The following is a 23,291-nucleotide window of genomic DNA, read 5'->3' as shown; positions in this document are numbered from 1 at the left end:
AGTTAATTATCTTTTTTTGTTCATTTTGTTTTTCTTTGGTCATTCTATTTGCAGTTAAAGAATGTAAGTATAATTCATGCTTAGGAGTCAGTGTATCATGGTAATTAAGAGCATGGGTTTTGGATCCAAACTTCCTGATATTAAATACTTCTGCTGTTAGCTTGCTGTGTGACCTTGGGCGAGTTACCTGATCTCTGTTTCCTCACTTGTAAAATAGGGAATGAACTAGTACATGTAAAGTGCTTAGAACTGTACCCGACATATAATATATGCTTAGTAAATATTAGCTGCTGTTGTCTTTGTTCTTAGCTAAGAGCAGCTGGTTCTCAATTATGGCTGCATATTAGAGTCACTTGGGAAGACTTTTAAATAATACTATATACCTGGTCCCCATTCTAGAGCAGTTGAATCAGAATTGATTCGGTGGGACCCACACCTCAGTATTTTCAAAGCTTCCCAGGAGAATATACTTTGAGGTCAAGTTGAGAACCTTTGGCTTAGAGATCAGCACCTTTCTCTGAAGCAGGAAACGTAGCAAAATTTGTAAGGCTGTCTTGGTGAAATAACATTATAACATGAAGAACTCTAAAATTCTCTGTGAGTTTTATTTGGAAAGACTTATTGATACAGGTGTGTAAAATGTCTTTCAGAACTATTATTGGAGCCCACTATCTTGTTCTTTAAGCATCATGTTCATCTTCTGGCCTCCTCTCCGTCTCTAGTCAAACCCTTCATCTCTTCTCCACTTTTTGGCCTCTTATCTATGAGAGGAAAAATTCCTGGCCTGCTTCCCTGGCTGCTGATTGATAACCTCTGTCGTTGCCCAATCAACTCTTGATTAACCTGGGTGCTTGATCACCACGTGCATATTGCCACGAATATATGGTCTTGGATAAGCTTTTAGAAACTCGAATCGCCTGAGGATCTAGAAAACACTATTGCTGTGATACTGATAGAAGACAGTTGCATATTAAGTGCCTCCTGAGGAGATGCAGTAGGGAGTAAATGATACCACCTCAGCAGTCTTGAAACAATAATGAAAAAAAGTGAACCACAATCTGATCACGCCCCTAGCAGTTTACACAAAATAAAGGAGCTAGAGAAACACATTTTATCAACCATAAAGACTCCTTTTTTAAAAAATGCCACTTATATGTAAAGGGGAGGAGGTCGGGGGAACTGTCATTCATTTAGAGATACATCTTCCAAGAGTAGTGTGTGGACCTTGTGACCTTGTTTAGGTCTTGATTCAAACTAACTGACTGCGAGAGGACATTTTTGAGAAAAGCAGAATCTCAAATTCTGTGGTAATGTTATATTTGTGTATTCGAGATCTGATTTGTTAGAGACATTTTGAAGTTCAAACAAAACGTCTCTGATTTGTTTTTAAATATTTCAGAGAAAAAATGGTAGGAAGAGGGCAGGTGAAACCAGAATGGCACACGGGTGAAGCTGAGCCATGGGCACATGGGAGTACGTCTCTCTACTTTGATGTAGTTTTGAAAATTTCCATATTGAAAGTGCTTTTTGTTAAAAAAAAGAAAACCATAGGATTATGTATCTGGACAATAAGTAGTGTCATGTTGCTAGGCAGGAAGAGTGACATGGGAAAAAAATTGAGCACAGGTTTTAAATCACTCACTGGGTTCTCATCACAGCTCCAGGACTTAACTTGCTGAGAATTCTTTTTACAAGTCATCAGCCCAGACTTCAAAGTCATCATCAGTACTGTAGGAAGATTAAATGAAATAATATTTTACAGTGCTTGGGGTGTAGTAGGTGTCCACTACTCAGCTCTCCCTTATTTCCATTGGTTTTGTTTTTCCTTATTCTCTCTTCATACAGGTGAATGGAAAGCTGTAGAAAGGTCAAGGGGACCAAGTGATGATGGTTCCTGTTGAGCTTTAGTTCTGCTCCTCCCCCCCCATCACCACCTACCATATATCCACTGGTCCTCCATTTGGGGAGCAGTTTGTGGTTGGTGGTAGAAAAGTAACTTTCCTGACATCGCAGAGAAATAAAGGTCATTCAAGAATAACTGTTCTGGTTAAAGTAGATATGCCAGGAATTACAGAATAGAAACAAATACATGTGGGCATCAAGATTCCAGTGATTATGGTAAAGAATCCTCTTTTTCCTATATTGTCTTTTCTCAGGGTCCCTTCTGAACAGAGGCGGGTTCAAATGAGCTGCATTTTCCTATAAAAATGTTTCCTATTTTGGTATAAAGCTTAGATTTTTGGTTTTTTTCTCTATAGGTGTTAATTTTAGGGACTTTTCTCCCCTGAGAGATGGTATTATGGAATAATCAAGAAAAGAAAATGAAAGGAAGAATGGTTTCTCAAGGAATCACTTTTTAAATCATAAATTCATTAGAATGTGTTTTAACTGATAAAGCACTTTTGGACAGTTATTTCCTATTTCTTTGGAATGGGCAATAATGTGTAATATTATTTAAATATATGAGTTTATTATGATTTTATATAACAACTTTCTAAATAGCTAGACTGTCCAGAAATCTTTGTGAAATTAGTGTAGTGGTACTCATTTCACTGACAAACAGGATGTGTTTAATGATAGAGTTAAGATTGGCTCTCTAGGTCTGTCCCTTTTTTAGGCAGATTGTATTAGAATGAGAAAATTCCATTGTGCCTTGAATTTTACTTTTCCATTTTGATTATTCTTTAATCCCTGGTGTCTGAGACATAGTGGTTGCTCTGTAAAGATGAAAATTAAAGTAAAATCATTCATTATTAATCTTAACTTTTTCTGTACATATATAAATATATATCTCCAAACTATTTTGCAACTTGTTTTTTTCTCTTTTAATAATATTTAGACATCTTTTCATATTGGTCCATAGACATCTACTAGCATCATTTCCCCTATGGATATTGTTGATAACTAGTCCAAAAATGAAATTTAAAACCATATTAAAAAGAAAAATCTTTGCTTATGTGTAACCTTTTCCCACTCTATTGTATATATTTTCTTCCTAGATTTTGCTTAAAATTTCCATTTTAAATGAACTTTTTTCGGGATGAGGGATATTGTGGATGGATCTCTGAAAGAGAAGCTAAATATTTTAAAACCTGGTAGCTATTAAAGGAAAATGCATTATGTGGAAGAAATGTAAATGTGTGTCTGTGTGTTCAAAGTTATATTTAAAGATGTACATTCTGTCTTATACCTTCATCAAAGTACCTTTTAAAGTTGTCTCTTAAGTCTTCAGATGACATTTACAAAGAGGGAAACTGAGGTCCTCAGGGCTTCATCTGGTAAATGATTCCATGTCTCTTGTGTTTTCAGAAAAGTTTCTCTTTCTGTATTGTCTGTCCCCTTTCTCTCTAATATGCTTAGGTCTTCCTAGTTTAAGAGAAAAAATAAATTTTCTTTCTCTTTACCACCAAACCTCTTGAAAAAGCTATAGTGATGATAATATTAGGTATTTAATGATGATAATGATTGCTAATATTTTTTGAATTCCTATTCTGTAGAGGCTCAGGCTAATAATGAAAATAACTACCATGCATGCAGTGCTTGCTATGTGCCAGGTACTATTCAAATCACTTTTATCAATTAACTTATTTAGTCCTCACAAGAACCCTTGAGATAGATACTTTTATCACCCCCATTTATTACTGATGAGAGAACTGAGGCACAGAGAGTTTGAATAACTTCCCCAAGGTCACACAGCTAGCAAATTGCTAAGTGGGATTCAAACCTAAGCAGTCTGGCTCCAGAATTGGTGTCTTTTACTGTAAGCCCTTGACACACTTGATACCATTGAATCCTACAAGAATCCTGTACATTATTCCCATAAAACAGATAAATAGAAGATCAGAGAAGGTAAGCAACTTGCCCAAAGTCATATAAGCAGAATTGGGACTTGAACTAAGGTCTGGCTAATAGCAAAGTCCATAATCTCAACCACTAGGCTATAGAGTAATAGATACCAGCTATTACTCCTTAATCTTTTACTACATGGTCTCCTTACTGCAAACTGTTGAAACTAGCAACTTTTTAATAAACATTAACTTTTTCCTTTTAGCTATTTATTTTGACATAATTTTTTTTTTTTTTTTTTTTTTGGCCACGTGACGGCTTGCAGGATCTCAGTTCCCCTACCAGGGATTGAACCCGGGCCATGATAGTGAAAGCCCAGAATCGTGACCACTAGGCCACCAGGGAACTGACTATTTAGACATAATTTTAGACTTAATAGAGAAGTTGCAAAAATGGGATAATTTCCATAAACATTTCACCCAGATTTTCCAAATGTTACCATTTTACCGCATTTGCCTTATCCCTTTCCCCCACAAGCATACACTCTTTTTCTAAACTGAGAGTACTTTCAAGCGTGATGTTCCTTTACCCCTGTATATTGTGTTTATTTCCTAAAAACTAGGGCATTCTCTTTACATGACCACAAAACAGTTATCACAATTAAGGAAATTAACATTGATGTAGGACTGAGCTACAGGAGCTGCTCAGATTTCTCCAGTTGTACAAATAATGTCCTTTATAGCAAAAGAAATTCTCAGATTATGTATTGCATTCAGTTGTCACATCTTCTTAGTCTCCATTACTTTGGAGATTAAAGGAGTGGACAGTTCCTTGGTCACTCCTTGTGTTTTGTTACGTTGACATTTTTGAAATAGATAGGCCAGTCATTTTGTAGGATATTTCTTAATTTGGATTGTCTGATGTTTCCTCATGATTAGATTCAGGTGACAGACTTTTGCAGGAATGCCACAGATGTGTTGTTCTCAGTACTTCCGATCAGGAGGCTCACAATTTTGATTTGTCTCATTCCTGGTGATGTTAACTTTGATCTATTGGCTAAGGTGATATCTCCCAGATTTCTACACTGTAGCCATGTTTCCCTTCACAATCAATATGAATATCGTGGGGAGACTCTTTGAAATGATGTAAATACTCTGTTACTTACTAAACTTGTACCCACTAGTTTTGGCATCCATTAATGATTCTTTTCTAAATCAGTTGTTATTATGATAATTGTCAACGGTGGTTTTCTTATGTCATCATTCCTTTTATGTTGATTAGGTTTTTCTTCCCTACTGAAAAAATGAGCTTTTCCTTCTCTCCTGTTTATTTGTTTGTACCAGTGTGGACTCATGGATTTCTTGTGTTAGTCCGTTGTTTATCATCCTTTACTATCATTTGTTTTGATTCTCAAATTGTCCCAAATTTCCATTGGGAGCCTCTTCAAACTAGCTCCTGTCTCCTTTTGTGATGTCCTCATCATTTTTTAAGTACTTCCTTCTGGTCTGGCACAGGATATTCTAGATTTGTCTTGTACTTGTCCTGTCTCAACCCTGAAATCATCCATTTCTTCAAGGAGTCCTGTTTCTTTTTAGTGGAAAATGGTATTAGAAATCAATACCTAGTCTGTAACTTCAGGCCAGTTGGCTGCCATGCCCTATTAGCAGATAGATTTAGTAGATAAATATATGTATATATGTACTTACGTATATACAGGTACGCACATTATATCTTTTTATATTTATCTACCGATATTTATTAAAAAGCATGAGTTCATACTGATACCTTTAATCCTAATCCAGCTTCACCGGGTTCATTCTGTTCCTTCCCTTTTCATACTGGTAATCACTTCTCTGACAGTGAGGTATCTAGCTCCTGTTGTCTACAGTATATGTACTTAGTTAACTTATTTGTTTAGCGCTATAATACACAGAAAATGGTTTCAGAATTACTAATCCATGCTTCTAAATCAAAGAAGCCTGCTACCTAGAAACCATACTTGCTTAGTCTTAACCTGAGGACCTTTAATCTAAATACTGTGTTCAGTATTGCCTGGGCTAGATTTCCCCCACCACCTCCTGCCCTCCAGTGTGGTTATGTTATTATCCATTTGTAGTACGGTTTGGTTCATTGACTTCTGTTCATATTCCATTGCAGGCTTTTTCTCTAGTTAGTTTTCTTTTTCTTTTGTTGAGAATGTGAAACATTTACGTGGTTCTCAAAGTTAGAACTGTACAAAAAGATATACTTAGATGAGTGACAGTCCTTCCTACTTCACTCCATATTTTCTGTCCTTTCCACCCCATCTCCACCCACCCCCTGTAGCTAACCAGTTGTATTAGTCTTTGTTTTATCTTTTCTACTTCCTTTTTTGTACAAATGATATATTTAGATTTTATTTCCCCTTATAAAAAAACCCTAACATACTATTGATATTCTTTCCTACTTTGTTTTTTCTCCCACTTAACAATGTATCCTGGAAATCATTCCACATCAGTTCATAGAGATAGTCCTTATTCTTTTTACAGCCACAGAAAACTCCATAGTGTGAATGTACTGTGGTTTAACCACTCATTTATATCTGGATATATAGATTGCTTCTGGTATTCTACGGTTACAAACAGTGCTGCAGTAGATAACTTAATGCATATGTGTTTTTGTATTCTTGGAGGTATATCTTCAGAGTAAGTTCCTGAAGTGTAATTATTGGTTCAAAAGGTAAGTGTATACATAGATTTGTTAGCTATTGCCAAATTCCCCTCTACAAGGATTGTGCCAATTTACATTTCCACCAGGAGGGCATAAAAATGCCTGCTTTTCCACAGCCTTGCCAACAGAGTGTGTTGTCATGCTTGGTAAGTTTTGCCCACTGATAGGTGAGAAATGATATCCCAGTATAGTTGTAATTTGCATTTCTCTTACTATGAGGAAGATGGGACCTTTTATTTATTTTTTAAAATTTTTACTGAAGTATAGTTGATTTACAGTGTTGTGTTTAATTTCTGCTGTACAGCAACGTGACTCAGTTATACATGTATATTCTTTTTCATGTTCTTTGCCATTATGGTCTATCAGAGGATATTGAATATAGTTCCCTGTGCTGTACAATAGGACCTTGTTGTTTATCCATCCTGAACCTTTTATTTATATGTTGAAGGTCCATTTTTTAAAAAAAAAACATTGTTTGCCCACTCTTTCAGGTTTTTTGGTCTTTCTCTTAGGTATTAGGAATTCTTTTATCTTTTAGTGATATTAGCCTGTATGTGATATATGATGCAAACAATTTCTCCTAGTTTGTCAGTTGTCTTTTGACTTTGTTTATGAAGCTTATTTATGGTGGGTTTTTTTGCCATGTAAAATTTTTTTTTAACATCTTTATTGGCGTATAATTGCTTTACAATGGTGTGTTAGTTTCTGCTTTACAACAAAGCGAATCAGTTATACATACACATATGTTCCCATATCTCTTCCCTCTTGTGTCTCCCTCCCTCCCACCCTCCCTATCCCACCCCTCTAGGTGGTCACAAAGCACCGAGCTGATCTCCCTGTGCTATGCGGCTGCTTCCCACTAGCTATCTATTTTACATTTGGTAGTGTATATATGTCCATGCCACTCTCTCACCCTGTCACATCTTACCCCTCCACCTCCCCATATCCTCAAGTCCATTCTCTAGTAGGTCTGTGTCTTTATTCCCGTCTTGCCACTAGGTTCTTCATGACCTTTTTTTTTTTCCCCCTTAGATTCCATATATATGTGTTAGCATACTGTATTTGTTTTTCTCTTTCTGACTTCACTCTGTATGACAGACTCTAACTCCATCCACCTCACTGCAAATACCTCCATTTCCTTTCTTTTTATGGCTGAGTAATATTCCATTGTATGTATGTGCCACATCTTCTTTATCCATTCATTCGATGATGGACACTTAGGTTGCTTCCATGTCCTGGCTATTGTAAATAGAGCTGCAATGAACATTTTGGTACATGACTCTTTTTGAATTATGGTTTTCTCAGGGTATATGCCCAGTAGTGGGATTGCTGGGTCGTATGGTAGTTCTATTTGTAGTTTTTTAAGGAACCTCCATACTCTTCTCCATAGTGGCTGTATCAATTTACATTCCCACCAACAGTGCAAGAGTGTTCCCTTTTCTCCACACCCTCTCCAGCATTTATTGTTTCTAGATTTTTTGATGATGGCCATTCTGACCGGTGTGAGATGATATCTCATTGTAGTTTTGATTTGCATTTCTCTAATGATTAATGATGTTGAGCATTCTTTCATGTGTCTGTTGGCCATCTGTATATCTTCTTTGGAGAAATGTCTATTTAGGTCTTCTGCCCATTTTTGGATTGGGTTGTTTGTTTTTTTGTTATTGAGCTGCATGAGCTGCTTGTAAATCTTGGAGATTAATCCTTTGTCAGTTGCTTCATTTGCAAATATTTTCTCCCATTCTGAGGGTTGTCTTTTGGTCTTGTTTATGGTTTCCTTTGCTGTGCAGAAGCTTTTAAGTTTCATTAGGTCCCGTTTGTTTATTTGTGTTTTTATTTCCATTTCTCTAGGAGTTGGGTCAACAAGGATCTTGCTGTGATTTATGTCATAGAGTCTTCTGCCTATGTTTTCCTCTAAGAGTTGGATAGTGTCTGGCCTTACATTTAAGTCTTTAATCCATTTTGAGTTTATTTTTGTGTATGGTGTTAGGGAGTGTTCTAATTTCATACTTTTACATGTACCTGACCAGTTTTCCCAGCACCACTTATTGAAGAGGCTGTCTTTTCTCCACTGTATATGGTGACCATATGTAAGGTGACCATATGTAAAATTTTTTAAATGTAGTAAATTCATCAGTCTTTTGCATCTGGATTCTGAGTCATATTTGGAAAGCCTCTCTCTATATCCTTGTTAAACGTAAATTTACCCATGTTTTCTTTTGGTACATTTATGTGGTTTCTTTTTTTATATTTAGATCCCTGGTCCACTTGGAGATATTCTCTTTTATGGTATGAAGTGTAGATCTAATTGTATTTTTTCCAGATGACTAACCACTTGTCCTAGCACCAGGCATTTAAAAGTCTGCCTTTGCCCCAGTGGTTTGAAATACTACCTTTATCATATACTCAAATGCTGTATGTACTTGGGATCTGTTTCTGAACTTTCTGTTGTGTTCCACTTGTCTATTTAGTCGTATACCAGAACCTCCGAGTTTTAATTATAGAGGCTTTATAGTGTGTCTTAATGTCTGAGCTGGCTAGTCTCCCATTATAGATATTCACTTCTGGCATTTTCCTGGCTATTCTTGCCTGTTAATTTATCTGTCAACTGTCCAACTTCATAAAAATCGTTGTTGGTATTTTTTTATTGGGATTACGTTGTTTGTAAATTGTCTTTATGATGTTGAGTCATCCTGTTTAAGAGTAAGAGCTGCTTTTTTTCCATTGTTCAAATCTAATTTTGTTGTCTTTCAGGAGTGTTTTAAACTTTTCCTCATGTAGGTTTTACATATTTTTTGCTAAAATTATTCCTACATATTTTATCTTCTTTGTTGCTGTTGTAAGTGGAGGTGTTTTTGTTTTGTTTTATTTTGCCATTATGTCCTCTAGTTTCTAATTATATGAAGACTGTTGATTTCTATATGTTGATTTTATATCCTGCCACTTTACTGAGGTTTTTTTTTATTTTATTGTTTCAGTTAGTTTTATCACTCACTTTCTAGGGATTTCTGGGTACATAATCACATCTGCAAATAGAGTTTTACTACTTCTTTTCCAATTCTTATGCCTATGATTGATTTATCTTATCTAATTACATTGGCTAATACCACCAATCAATACCATGTTAAACAGTAATGGAGATGGTGGGCATCTTTTACTTGTTCCTGGTCTTAGTGGAAATGTTAAGTGTCTTAGTCAGCTTAGACTGCCATAACAAAATACCACAGACCAGATGGCTTCAACAAGAGAAATTTATTCTCAGTTTCTGGAGGCTAGAGGTCCCAGAGGAGAGAGAGAGGAAGAGCCTTATTCTCTCATGTCTCTTCTTATAAGGACGGTAGTCTTATCAGATTAGGACCCTACTCTTAAGACCTCATTTAACCTTAACTACCTCCATAAAGGCCTTGTCTCTAAACACAGTCACACTAGGGGTTGAGACTTCAATGTATGAATTTGGAGGAATACATTCAGTTCATAACAGGAAATATCCCTTGATTTCTGTTTTCTTGAGTGTTTTTCATTAGGAAAGAGTGTTGAATTTTATTGGAAAGCTTTTTTTAGCCTTTATGAAGATGATTATATAATTTTCTCCTTAGAATCTTTTAGTATATGTGTTATATTAATGGATTCATTAATATTGAGCCAACTTTGTATTCCTGAAATAAATATCACTTGGTTATGATGTGTCATTCTTTAAATATGGTATTGGATTCTGTTTCCTAATATTCTGTTTAGTATTTTTACATAAATATCGATAAGTGATAATTAACGCACAGTTTATTTTGCATTGTCTTTATCAGGTTTACGTATTGATGTTACATATTAAATAAAAAGTTTTCCTCCTTTTCACTTATCTGGAAAAATTTAGAGAACATTTTAACAAGCTAGTTTTTGAAGGTTTCACTCTGTGAAACCATCTGGACCTGGTGCTTTTTTGTTAGGGTAGGTCCTTAATAGCTTTCTTTAAAGGAGAATGGTCTGTTTCAATATTCTGTCTCTAAGGAGTTGAGTTTTAGTAAACTAAAATTTTACTAAAATTTGCCAGGCAAGTTACCAGTTTCACCTAGGTCTTCAAATTTATTTGTAGCAGTGTCTACAAAACAGATTCTTATGATTTTTTTCCTAATGATTATTTCACTAGATATTTCCCCCCTATCATTTCTTGTTTTGTATATTTGTGCTTTCGCTCTTTTTTTTTTTTTAACCACTTTGATTGTTAGCTAGTGGTTTGCCTATTTTGTTGATATTTTTCAAAAAATAGATTTTGATCTATTAATTATGGTTAGATCTGTTCTTTTTCTGTTTTCTGCCTTACTAATCTCTGTTTCTAGTTCCATTATTATTTCATTTTCTTCTATTATTTTCCTCATTATGCTTGCTTTTGGCTTATTTTGTTATTTCTTCCTAGCTTTTAACCAGGAATTTAATTTATATTTATTCTTTCATTTTTATTGATAAAATTAGCTAAAGCTGTGGATTTTACTTTGGTCACATATTTAAGACTGATATACCACAGATTGATTTATAGTATTATTATTTTTTAGGAATTCTTTAATTGTGTTTTGTATTTCCCTTTTAACCACTAATAATTTTAATTGTTTATTATTGGATAAATAATAGATAAATAAATAGATTTATTTCAGTTGGAGGTACCCTTCTTTGTTACTGTTAATAATTTTTAGTTTTATTGAATTGTAGTTGGAAAACATTGTAATATTTCTACTTTATGGAACTTGCTTGTATTTTATGTATAACCTAAGATATAATCTTTTTTGTGAATGTCCCATGTATGCTTGAGAGGAAGGTTTATTCTGTAATATTAAGATGTAAAGTTTAATTTGTATCCAAAATATCTATCTTATTGTGCTGTTTAGGTTTTCTATATCCTTATTTTTATCCACTTGATCTCTTATTAGTGTATCTTTTTTCTTTTTTTCTTTCTGTATTTCTTTTGGTTCTTGCTTTTATAAAGATGATTGCAGTGTTATTGCATAGCTATTCATAATTATAATGCCTTTATTTTAAATTGTGACTTCTAGCATTAAAAAGTTTCTCCTTTGTCATATTTAGTTCTTTTTAGTTTGCATTCTTCTATGTCTGACATCAGTATCACATACACACTGTCCTCCTTATCTCTTATTATATTCATTTGCTTGGTATACCTGTCTTTGCTCATTCCTTTATTTTTAGCCTTGCTGAATCATTTTGTTTGGGGTGTGTTTCTTATATATAACATATTTGGGGGTCTCATTTTGTGAACTAAATTGAAAAAAATTTTTTAAAATAACTGAGTTAAACCCATTTGCATCTGTTTGTAAAACTGAAAGCTTTTTTGTCTTAACTCTATCATATTATTTTAAGTTATAATCGTGTGTATTATATTTGCTGTGTTTATTTCTTTATGTTGTTTTCTTTCCTTCTATATTTAAACTTATTTTGGAGTTTAATAAGTTTTGTAGTTTAAGTGTTAACCTTCCAATTTTACTTTCTTAAATACCTCTAATCCCCTCTTGTCTTCATCTTTTACTATCTGATTTGTCTATTTTTAATGGTGTCTTTTAATTCCTACCAATTGCCTGTAACTCCTATCCATTTTTCATATAACATTCAATGAACTATTCTACTTTCCTCTTTTCCTCTCCCTTCTTTCCCCATTTTTACTCTGACAGAACATAAATTCATAACATATAGCCTATATCATACAATATCTTATTCTTCAACCCATGTCTACCTTTTCTCGATCAGTGTTTAAACATATTAAATGTTCACTGCCAGTCTTTTTGCTTAAGTTCTCCCAGTTATATCTTGAATGGATGAAGTTCATCTTTGAATAGATTGATTCCTAAAGAAAGGCTTATGGGTACAGAGTATCTTGCATGTTTAAAACTGCTTAATTTAAAATTTTTTCTTACCTTGAGAGTCAGCTTGATTTGTATATAAGTTCTTGGTTCATGTGTTCATTCTTTGAGTTTAAAAAAAAAATCCTCTTCCATTATTGCCTGGCTTTTTGTATTGTTTTTTGAGAGGTTTGATACTAGTTGAATTCTCTTGCCTTTATAAGGTATTTGATCTTTGTATCAAGGCTGTAAAGATTCCTTATTTATCTTTAAAGTCAAATAGTTTTACAAGGATATGTATTGATGTTTTTCATTGTGAGTTAGTTTTCATTGTATCTAATGAGCTCTTTCAGTATGTAGAGTCTAGAAAGTTTTCTTAGATCATAGTTTTAATATTATTTCTCTTCCATTGTCTTGTGTATCTTTTTTAGATGCCGTAATTGTAAGAAAACTGGACCTTGTTTGCCATTTCAACCACATTCATTTCAACCACATTCTCACTGATCCTTTTTACTTTTTAAAATTTCCTTTTCATTGTATTTGTTTTCTCCTTTTCTTCAACATTCATTATCATGTTTTCATTAGAATCTATTTTTCCTTGTGCACCTTGTAATATGGTCTTCATTTCTGACATAATTTTGTCACTTTTTTGTATTTCTTTTCTGAGATCAGTCAACTCTTATTTTTTTTCCTACTTTTTGTCCATTTCTGTTCTTAGTTTTTGAGTTTCTGTTTCGAGGTGTTTTGTCATATCCCCAGTTGCTTGTTTGAGGACATTTAATTAAGTTTAGTGTTGTGTTCCAGTTTCCTTCTGTTTTACCATTGTTTGGGAGGATGAGAGGGTTTCCATAAACTGAATTGTTGAGATTCTCATTTTTTGTTTTGTTTTCTTTTTTTTTTTTAAGTGTCATTTATCATGACCCAGTATTTTTTAATTAATTAATTAATTAGTTAATTATTTTTGGCTGTGTTGGGTCTTCGTTTCTGTGCGAGGGCTTTCTCTAGTTGTGGCAAGTGGGGGCCACTCTTCATCGCGGTGCGCAGGCCTCTCACTATCGCGGCCTCTCTTGTTGCGGAGCACAGGCTCCAGTCGCACAGGCTCAGTAGTTGTGGCTCACGGGCCTAGTTGCTCCGCGGCATGTGGGATCTTCCCAGACCAGGGCTCGAACCCGTGTCCCCTGCATTGGCAGGCAGATTCTCAACCACTGCGCCACCAGGAGAGCCCCTTGTTTTCTTTTTATACTATGTTTTTTAAGTAGATAAAGACTGCCTTAGTATTTCTGTGGACAGTGCTGGTGGTCTGCAATGGTTTACTAGCTTTGTAGTTTATGATAGGTTCATGATAGCCCTCTTCTGCTAGTGCAGTAAATTTTTCTTTTTTTTTTTTTTTCCTGAAGAGAAGAGGCTGTAGAAGGGGAGGAGTTGTGTATCCTTTTTTTTTTTTAATCTTACAGGATCCTAAATTTCCTCCTCTTGTTTTGACCCCTGCCCCCCACCTTTACCATATAGTTTCCATTTCTGTTACTTTTAACCTACTTCTCCCACCAAAGTATTTCCTTTCCAAAATTGCCCTATTCAGGATTTCTTTGCTTTTAAGTTCCTTCTCTGAAGTCAGTGCTCTTACCTACCAGGGGATTTTTTTTTTTTTTTTTTTCAGTATTTTCTGGCTGTGCATGGGATATCTTAATGGTGTTTGTCTCCCCCAATGGGTCTTTCATTAACCTTTACCACTAAAGTTATTTTTAGACTCCATGAAATCTATTAATATACTTTAGGGATCTGTGACCCTAGTAAAAATAAATAAATTTTGTTCTTGAAGTTTCTTACTGTTTTTTTTAAAGTTGTCTTTGTAAAAAAAAATAATTATTTCATGTCAAATTAAAGTGTAAAGTATTATTTCACTTGAAAGAAGTGTTATTACAATATGATCATCATTGTTAACAGTTTACATTTAGAGTAGTTTTCCTTGGGCAGGAATTAAAGAAGTGATATCTAATCTTAATGATTATAGGTATTTTGCATGGTAGATGTGAGAGCCACAGAATTTCATGTGAGATAAAATCCTGGCCTGTGAAAGGATGAACTCAGGAAGGCTAAAGGCATCTCATATCTGTTTATCATGAAAATACATTGATTACTGTGAATTTTTTTCATTAGAAGGCTTGATGGGTACTTATATTTAACTTGGATTTGTCCCTAATGCAGAAGCATCCTATGAGGTTGCTTGTTGCGTTGGAAAGTGTAGAAGCCATATACATTTCGAAAGACCTTAGTGAATGTTTGTACCCTGGAATGGTCAATCTGGTTTGTGGCCTAGAACAGAAAAGAAATGCTAAAGCTTTGTCTCTATAAATGATGTCATTACTTCAAAATGTTTCCTCTAATGTTTTGAGGCAGGTTAATGAGGAATTGACAGCTGTCCCATTTCTCATCAGCATTCAACTGGATGAAAGTAATCTACACGATGCTGACCCTATCCAAGAATTCCTATTTGTGAGTCCTTATAGGAAATATTAAAAAGTCTTTGACATCTCCCAAGTGGTGAAAAGTTTACTTTTCCAGAAAATCTTTGAAAGAAATTTCTTGGTATGCTGTGTATGTCTCACCTGTGATGTTTGGCAACACATCTGGTTTTGCTGAAGTCTATACACTGTTATGACTCATTGCTTTTTACATTAGGGTACTCGGTATGAGAAAACTCTGCCAGCTGTCCTGAAAGAAGCTGTCAACTTAATAAGAGCCAGGGCCTTGAGTCATTACCTTTTCTAGAGTTTTTATGAAGAAACAGAAGCAGAGTATGGAGCTTTCTTCTATCCAGAAGTTTGCTGGTTTTCCAGAGGAAAAGTGTTAAAGTTCTCAATTAAAGTAGAAGTTTCACAAGAGAGAAGGAAAGCCTACTAAATTTGATGGGGAAGATTGGAATTGCTTTGTGGATATTTTGGTTCTCGTGATTGCAATAAAATTTTCTATGAAGACCCTTTGGTCACCATGATGGATAGTAACAAAAACTTAGGTGCTCTTTTGTCCATGATGCCATTATGAAAGAGGATATTAGAGGAGGCAATTATCCTTATAATCAAAGAAATGCAAAATTTTTAAAGCTAAGTATATTGCCTCCCTGACTTTTAGATTAGTGAAAAACATTTAAGTTTTAATATGTTGCTGTGGGTGTGATGAAATTGGTCCTTTTTTAATATTGAGGCTGTATTCATTGGTATAACTCACTTGGGTAGCCGCATGGAAGTCTATATTAAAAATCACTCCTAAGGAAATATTTCAAAAGATAGAAAAAGATGTGTTAGGAAGATGTTTGTTGCAACATTATTCACTATGTAGAAAAATTGGAAGCAAATTAAATTTCTAACAGTAAGGAAACTTACTTAAAGTTAAGGGATATCCACCATATAGCCACTTTTTGGCTGTCACTAACTGTTTGCTATGAACAGTCTATTACCTGTCTTGGTGAACATGAGTGCACATTTCTGTATCGAGAAGAAGAATTGCTGGGTCCCTGGGTGTGCCAATGGTCAGCTTTAGTAGATACTGCCAAATGCATCTGTGGTAGTGCCACTCCATGCCCAACACCAGTGTATGAGAGTACCAGTTATTATTCTGTTTTTTCTTTCTTCACCCTTCTAGTTTGTATGTACTGATATCACACTGTAGCTTTGCCTTGAATTTACCTGATGGCTAATGATAATTGCTCTCTTTTCATGTATTTATTAGCCATTGAATATCTTCTTTTGTGAAGAATCTTGAAGTTTTTTATGCATTATTTTCTATCGGATGATTATTTTCTTATTTGTAGGGGTTCTTTTATATATTCTGGTTATGGATTCTTTTTAGATATATGTATTACAAATATTCTCCCTTTATATAGCCTTCCTTTTTACTCCTTTATTGGTATCTTTTGCTAAGCAGACATTAACTTAATTTTAATGTTCACATTAATTTTTTTTATGGTTAGTACTTTTTGTATTATCTTCTAAAATCTTTGCCCAGTTGTAGGTCATGAAGATGTTCTCAAGGTTTTCTTCTAAATGCTTTATTGTGTTCCCTCCTGTACATTTATATCCTCAATCCACCCAGAATTGATCTTTGTGTAGGATGTGTGAAGTAGGAGTAAAAGTGTCAAGGTACATTTTCCCACATGGACCGTATTCATTTTAAAACGTGCAAATACTGGATCTGTCATTTATTCATGAAAAAAATAACACTGAAGTAGCCACCTTCCCTGAAATCAAAATGCACAATGACTTTATGGTGTTGTAGAAAAACGTACTCTTAAAGTAGTCACCACTATCTTTTAGAAGGAGAGGCAAATCCATTCTTAGAGATATTACTGAATTCCTTTTAAACACAGTAAATATTCGTTACTTGTCCTTTTAAATATATACCCAATAGTTGAATTGTTTAAAGGGAAATTAGATCTGTACCCTTCTATCATTTTCCTCTGCAGGTGAATTTTTGTTGAAGCAGCCAAAACTAATACTAAATCCAGCCAAAAACAACTTATTGTTAGTCACAGCATAAGAGGAATCATTATGGGAAGACATCCTAGTCATTCAAAAAGAGAACACAAAATCACTTGAAGTCGGGCAGCTAAATTTTACAACTCAAACTCGCTCTGGCCCACCAAGCACAAGGCAGTGATCCTTGAAGCCCAACTTTTTAAAGAAACTGTACTGATGGATGTTATTTAATGATAGAATCTTCTCTAAACATTTTCTGGGGACTGCAATGGCTTCGTCTGTACTTTAGAGGCTTCAGCTGTGCACTTGCCCTGTCCCACTGCACTAAGTTTTCTGAGGGCAGCACTATGCCTATCTGGTTTCATCACTGAATCCCTGACACATACCTAGCTCAGTGCCTGGATATTCAGTAAATTAATTCCTTTGGGAATTCCAAGTTTTGTTTTTGAGATTAGAGGTGCTTCTGTACATGGGCCCTAAAAAGCTGTCCCCAAGTCTGTTTGTAAATTGAGTGATGTTCTCTAAGCAAGTTCCATTTCTATTAGAGGTGGACAGTTGATGGTGCTTTTGCTTTCTCAAATAATTCCCCATTCTCCACCTTATCTTTCTAAGTTGCAAGTTCCTAAAATGAGATTGTTCCATGGCACACCTCTCAATAGGTTAAATGATCTTCCACTTAGTTGAGAACATAAATCAAGTTTCTTAAGCTTTATGACAGTATTAACCCCACCTCTAGTCAATCTGAAATCAGATGGATCTCTCCTCTCTTTTGAATACAGAGTATTTTATTTACCATCTTCCAGAGTTTAATTTGTTGCTGTTCATCATCTACCTAAAGTGTAGTTGGTATGGGTATTGGAAGAGGCATGATATCCTTAAGATCTCTAAGCTCTATTCAAGTGGATATGTATATACTGCCAACAGAGGCCAGACAAGTAAAATAAACGAGTGAAATGGACTAGGTTATAATAACAGCATTGCCACAGTGATAAGTGGTAACTGAGCTTCAGGATTGGGGACATTAGGGAATGGTGGATGCTATGGCAAACTGGAGTGTGACTTTTCTCTTTCAAAAGGGACATCCATTACTTAGGTACAACCACTTGGAAAACTAGCCCAGGTTTCCTTTTTTTTTTTTTCTTGTGGTGTTTCAAGAGAAGCCAGAAATTCAGAATTTATGTGGAGTTTCCAGATTTTTTAAATCTTGGCAAGTAATTCAAACATTTTTGAAATAGTTTAGGCTCAAAACTATACAGGCCAAAAAGGCAAGTAAAATACATCTGTCTGCTAATTGAGGGCCTAAGCCATATATATACTCCAATTTGCATACTGTAGTACTTATCTCAGATTTGATCATCCAAAAGCAAGGTGTTCTCACTATACACCAAAGTAAATTTCACATTGTATTAGTTTTCTGTTTCATAACATTACCACAAATTTAGCAGCTTAAAACGTCAAAATTTCTGGAGTGATATGGCCAGGAACCAAGAAATGCCAGCAGCTTCTAGAAGCTGGAAGGAGCAAGAAAGTGGATTCTCCCCTAGAGCCTCCAGAAGAAATCAGCCCTGCTGATACCTTGATTTTAGCCCTGCAGACGAAGCAGATCCTGAAAGAAGAGCAATAGAAGAAACATTGGTCTGCTGTTGGTCCTTATAAAGGTTCCATGACCCAGTGGAAGAGGAACACATGCAGTCAAAACCCCAGAGAAAAGTATGAGAGAGCATCTGAATGTTTCCAGAAGGGTGAAGAATGACTAAGAAGAGCACCAACAGATGTAACAAGATAAGGAAATGGAAGAGCTCATGGATCAATGACCAGGGATGGCTTTGGGTCAGACACTCTTTCCCCACTGATATATGGAATTCACGTAGTTCTAACCTGTATGCCATCCTTGGGAAGACGAGAGGGTGAGTGGAAATTTGGATCTGAACTACATTAAACATGAAATGACTTAGAAAATACTAAATTGATCAAGTCTCTGTATAACTGACTCATTTGTGTGTTCTACTATCGGGGACATGAGTGTTGAAAACTCAGAAAAGACTGTAGACAAAGTTTACATGTATTTTACGACTGATTTTTTTGCCAAAAAATATTCTGAACAGACTAAATTCTTAGATATATTGTAAAAAACAAAATGTTCTATTAAAGTGGGGAAAAAAGACATATTAAACTTGGAAATGTGTTTTTGTTTTTATTGATTCTTTGGAAAATAACCTTTTGGGGTCTAGCACATAGAAACTGTTTGTATTTGGATATTTAGTTATGCAAAATAAAAGCCAATCTTGAATGGAGGGGAAAAAACAACAACAAAATTTCTTATCTCAGTTTCTGTAGGTCAGAAGTCTGGGCTTGGCATGACTGGATTCTCTGCTCAGGGTTTTGCCTGGCTGAAATCAAGATATCAGCTGGAGATGCGGTTCTCATCTGGGCCTGAGGCTTCTCTTCCAAGTTCACTGGTTGTTGGCAGAATTCACTTCCCTGCAGTTATAAGACTCTGGTCCTCATTTTCCTGCTGCCGATCGGCCAGGGACTGCTTTCAGTTCCTAGAGGCCGTCTGGAGTGCTAGTTCACCACCTAGATGTTTGCTTTCTTTTAGGCCAGCTGGCATGTGTCTCTTGAATTTCCAGTTCTGTGACTAACCAGAGAAAACACTCACTTTTAAAGGGCCTACCTGACTAGGTGAGGCCCACCCAAGAAAATCTCCCTCTTGCCATATTTGTAATATAGAAGTAGTTAATTTTTTTTTTAAAGCCAGTGGTCAGGGGTAGCATAAAAGGATCACATACCAGAGGAAATTCTAAAAGTCAACGCACATTGGAAAAATTTAGCTTCACTAGTTAATCAAGAAAATAGCAAATTACCAAGTTTCTTTTATCTCTAATACTACTGGGGGCAGAATAAATTGATACAGCCTTTCTGAAAAGCAGTTATGTAGGTGTGGTTTATGTTAAATAAGAGCAAGTATATGAATTGATGATTAAAGAGAGAATACTGTGCTTGTGTGTGTGTATACACACATAAACATACACATGTATGTTCATTTAATGATGGCTGTAACCCTATGAGATAAATAGTATTATAATTTTCATTTAACAGATGGTGAGAGCCAAGGCATTGAGAGGTACCCTTCAGAGTGTTACTAGTGGTTATCTCGGTGTAATAGGATTATATAAGAATGATTATTTTTTTCTCCCTATATTTGAAATTTTTCTAAAATTTATAGAATTTTTAAAAGCACTTAAAAACAGGAAAAATAGTGGTAATAAGGCTGCCTTGAAATAAACTCTCAACCTATATTGGAGGTAGTGACGTAAATTAGTATAACTCTTTTGGAAGACAACATGACCCTGTAATTTAAAAAAATCTGGCCTCAATACTCATTTTAAATATGAGGAAAAAGGCTGTGCATATGAACAAATCTATTGCATCATTATCTAAAATATGGGAAAAAATAGAAACCTAAATTTCTATGGTAAAGGAATTAGTTATATAAACAATGACTTTTCCACTTAGAATTATTACAGAGAGATTATTGGTTCTAGCTCCTGCCACATTTTCCTGGGCCCCTGAACTCTATTTCCTTCGGAGCTTTCGTGGACTTCTTAGCCACTTTCTCCTCAAAGGCTTCTTCCCACTGTACTGCTGTTTAAGTTTCCTGTGGTGTTGACAGCCATGTACCCAAGCCCCTCCAGCATCCAGGCCTTCACGTAGATGACCCACTTAACATGTAACATCTCTTCCCATTCAGAGATACAGCCTTTCCTTCTCCCAGAAGGCAAGAGATTTCTTCTCTCCCGTAGTAGACTCTAGATAGGTCATCTCAGTTCTCACAGCTCCTTCTGTTTCCAAAGGATCACATCATTCTTTCTTTCAGATTTATCACCATCTCTCCATGCCAGTTTACCCTAGGATGTTTGCACCTTTTAGCTATTATGAATAATGCTGCCGTGAGCTATCCTGTACAAGTTTTTATGTGGACATATGTTTGCATTTCTTTTGGGTATATGCCTAGAAGTAGAATTGCTGAGTCATGTGGTAACTCTGTGTTTAACCATTTGAAGAACTGACAGGCTTTTTTCTGAAGTGACTGTACCATTTACCAGCAGTGTATGAGGGTTCCAGTTTTTCTATATGCTTGTCAGCACTTGTTGTTATCTGTCTTTTTTATTCTAGCCATCTTAGTAGGTGTAAGGTGGTATCTCATTGTGGGCTTGATTTGCATTTCCTTAGTGGCTAATGATTTTTTCTTTTTTTGGTGTTGCACATTCTATGTGCTTGAACAATGACATTTGTCCATCATTGTGGTATCATACAGAGTATTTTCACATTACCTTCTTTCACTAGTGTTAGTCATTTAAAGTTCCTTCATGACTTTTCATGGCTTGATAGCTCATTTCTTTTTAGTACTGAGTAATGTTCCATGGTCTAGATGTACCACAGTTTATCCATTCACCTGCTAATGGACATCTTGGTTGCTTCCAAGTTCAGACAATTATGAATAAAGCTGCTATAAACATCCATGTGCAGTTTTTTGTGTGGACATAAATTTTCAGCTCCTTTGGGTAAATACCCAGGAGTGTGATTGCTGGATTGGATGGTTAGACTGTTTAGTTTTGTAAGAAATCCCCAAACTGTCTTCCAAAGTGGATGTACCATTTCGCTTTCCCATAAGCAATGAATGAGAATTCTTGTTGCTCCACATTTTCACCAGCATTTGGTGTTGTCAGTGTTCTGGATTTTGACCATGCTAATAGGTGTACAGTGATATCTCATTGTGTTTTTAATTTGCATTTCCCTGATGATATATAATGTAGAGCATCTTTTCATATGCCTATTTGCCATCTGTATATCTTCTTTGGCCGATTTTTAAATTAGGTTGTTTTCTTATTGTGGAGTTTTAAGTGTTCTTTATATATTTTAGATAGGAGTTCTCTATCAGATGTGTCCTTTACCAGGTATGTCTTTTGCAAATATTTTCTCCCAGTCTCCGTCTTGTCTTCTCAATCTCTAGACATTGCCTTTTGCAGAGCCAAAGTTTTTAATTTTAATGAAATCCAGCTTACCAAATATTTCTGTCATGGATCCTACCTTTTTTGTTTTATCTAAAAAGTCATAACCATACCCAAGATTATCCAGATTTTCTCCTAGGTCATCTTCTAGGAGTCTTATAGTTTTGCATTTTACCTTTAGGTCTGTGATCCATTTTGAGTTAATTTCTGTGAAGAGTATAAGGTCTGTGTCTAGATTCTTTTTTTTTTTGGATGTCCAGTTGTTCCAGCACAATTTGTTGAAAAGACTATCTTTGCTCTGTTGTATTGCCTTTGCTCCTTTATCAGTTGACTATTTATGTGGATCTATTTCTGGGCTCTCTATTCTTTTCCATTGATCTGTTTGTCTGTTCTTTGACCAGTAGCACACTGTGCTGATTACTGTAGCTTTATAGTAAGTCTTGAAGACAAGTGTTGTCAGTTCTCCAACTTTGTTGTTCTCCTTCAATATTGCGTTTTCCATTCTGGCTCTTTTGTCTTTATATATACTTTAGGATCTGTTCGTCGATATCCAATAACTTGCTGGGATATTTTTCCAGATTTATTGAGAAATAATGGATATGCATCACTGTGTAAGTTTAAGGCATACAGCCTGATGGTTTGATTTGCATACATTGTGAAATGATGACCACAATATAAAATAAAAAAGAAGAAAAGAAAAAAAATTCTCCTTGTGATGAGAACTCTTAGAATTTACTCTCTTAGCACCTTTCCTATATATCATGCAACAATGTTAACTATAGCCATCGTGTCATACATTACATCCCTAGTACTTAATTTATCTCATCACTGGAAGTTTGTACCTTTTGACCACCTTCCTCCAATTCCCCCTCCCCCCACCCTCCACCTCAGGTAACCACAAGTCTGATCTCTTTTTCTATACGTTTTTTGTTTTCGATTCCACATATAAGTGAGATCATATAGCATTTGTCTTTCTCCCTCTGACATTTCACTAAGCATAATGCCGTCAAGGTCCATCAGTGTTGTTGCACATGGTAGGATTTCCTCATCTTTTATGGCTGGGTAATATTCTGTTGTATGTATACGTACCACAACTTCTTTATTCATTCATCCATCTTTGGGCACTTAGTTTGTTTCCATGTCTTAGCTATTGTAAATAATGCTGCTGTGAACATGGCAGTGCAGATATCTTTTTAAGTTAGTGTTTTTGTTTCCTTTGGATATATTCCCAGAAGTGGAATTGCTGGATCATATGGTAGTTCTGTTTTTAATTCTTGGAGGATCCTCCATACTGTTTTCCATAGTGGCACTACCAGTTTACAATCCCACCAACAGTGCACAAGGATTCTCTTTTCTCCACATCCACACCAGCATTTGTTATCTCTTGTCTTTTTGATGATCGCCATTCTAACAGGTGTGAGGTGATATCTTATTGTAGTTTTCATTTGCATTTCCCTAATGACTAGTTATGTCGA

The 23,291-nt window shown here is 35.4% G+C and overlaps 1 protein-coding gene across 2 annotated transcripts in view; it reads left to right on the top strand.

Annotated features, from left to right (window-relative positions):
* DCBLD2 (discoidin, CUB and LCCL domain containing 2) overlaps positions 1-23,291 on the top strand; it is a 99,169-nt gene that overhangs the window by 19,050 nt on the left and 56,828 nt on the right. The gene's annotated exons all lie outside the window — the stretch shown is intronic.

This window comes from Eubalaena glacialis, chromosome 6 (genome assembly GCF_028564815.1).
Source record: "Eubalaena glacialis isolate mEubGla1 chromosome 6, mEubGla1.1.hap2.+ XY, whole genome shotgun sequence".
In the NCBI taxonomy this organism is placed as follows: Eukaryota; Metazoa; Chordata; class Mammalia; order Artiodactyla; family Balaenidae; genus Eubalaena; species Eubalaena glacialis.
This window is presented reverse-complemented; position numbering and strand designations above follow the sequence as displayed.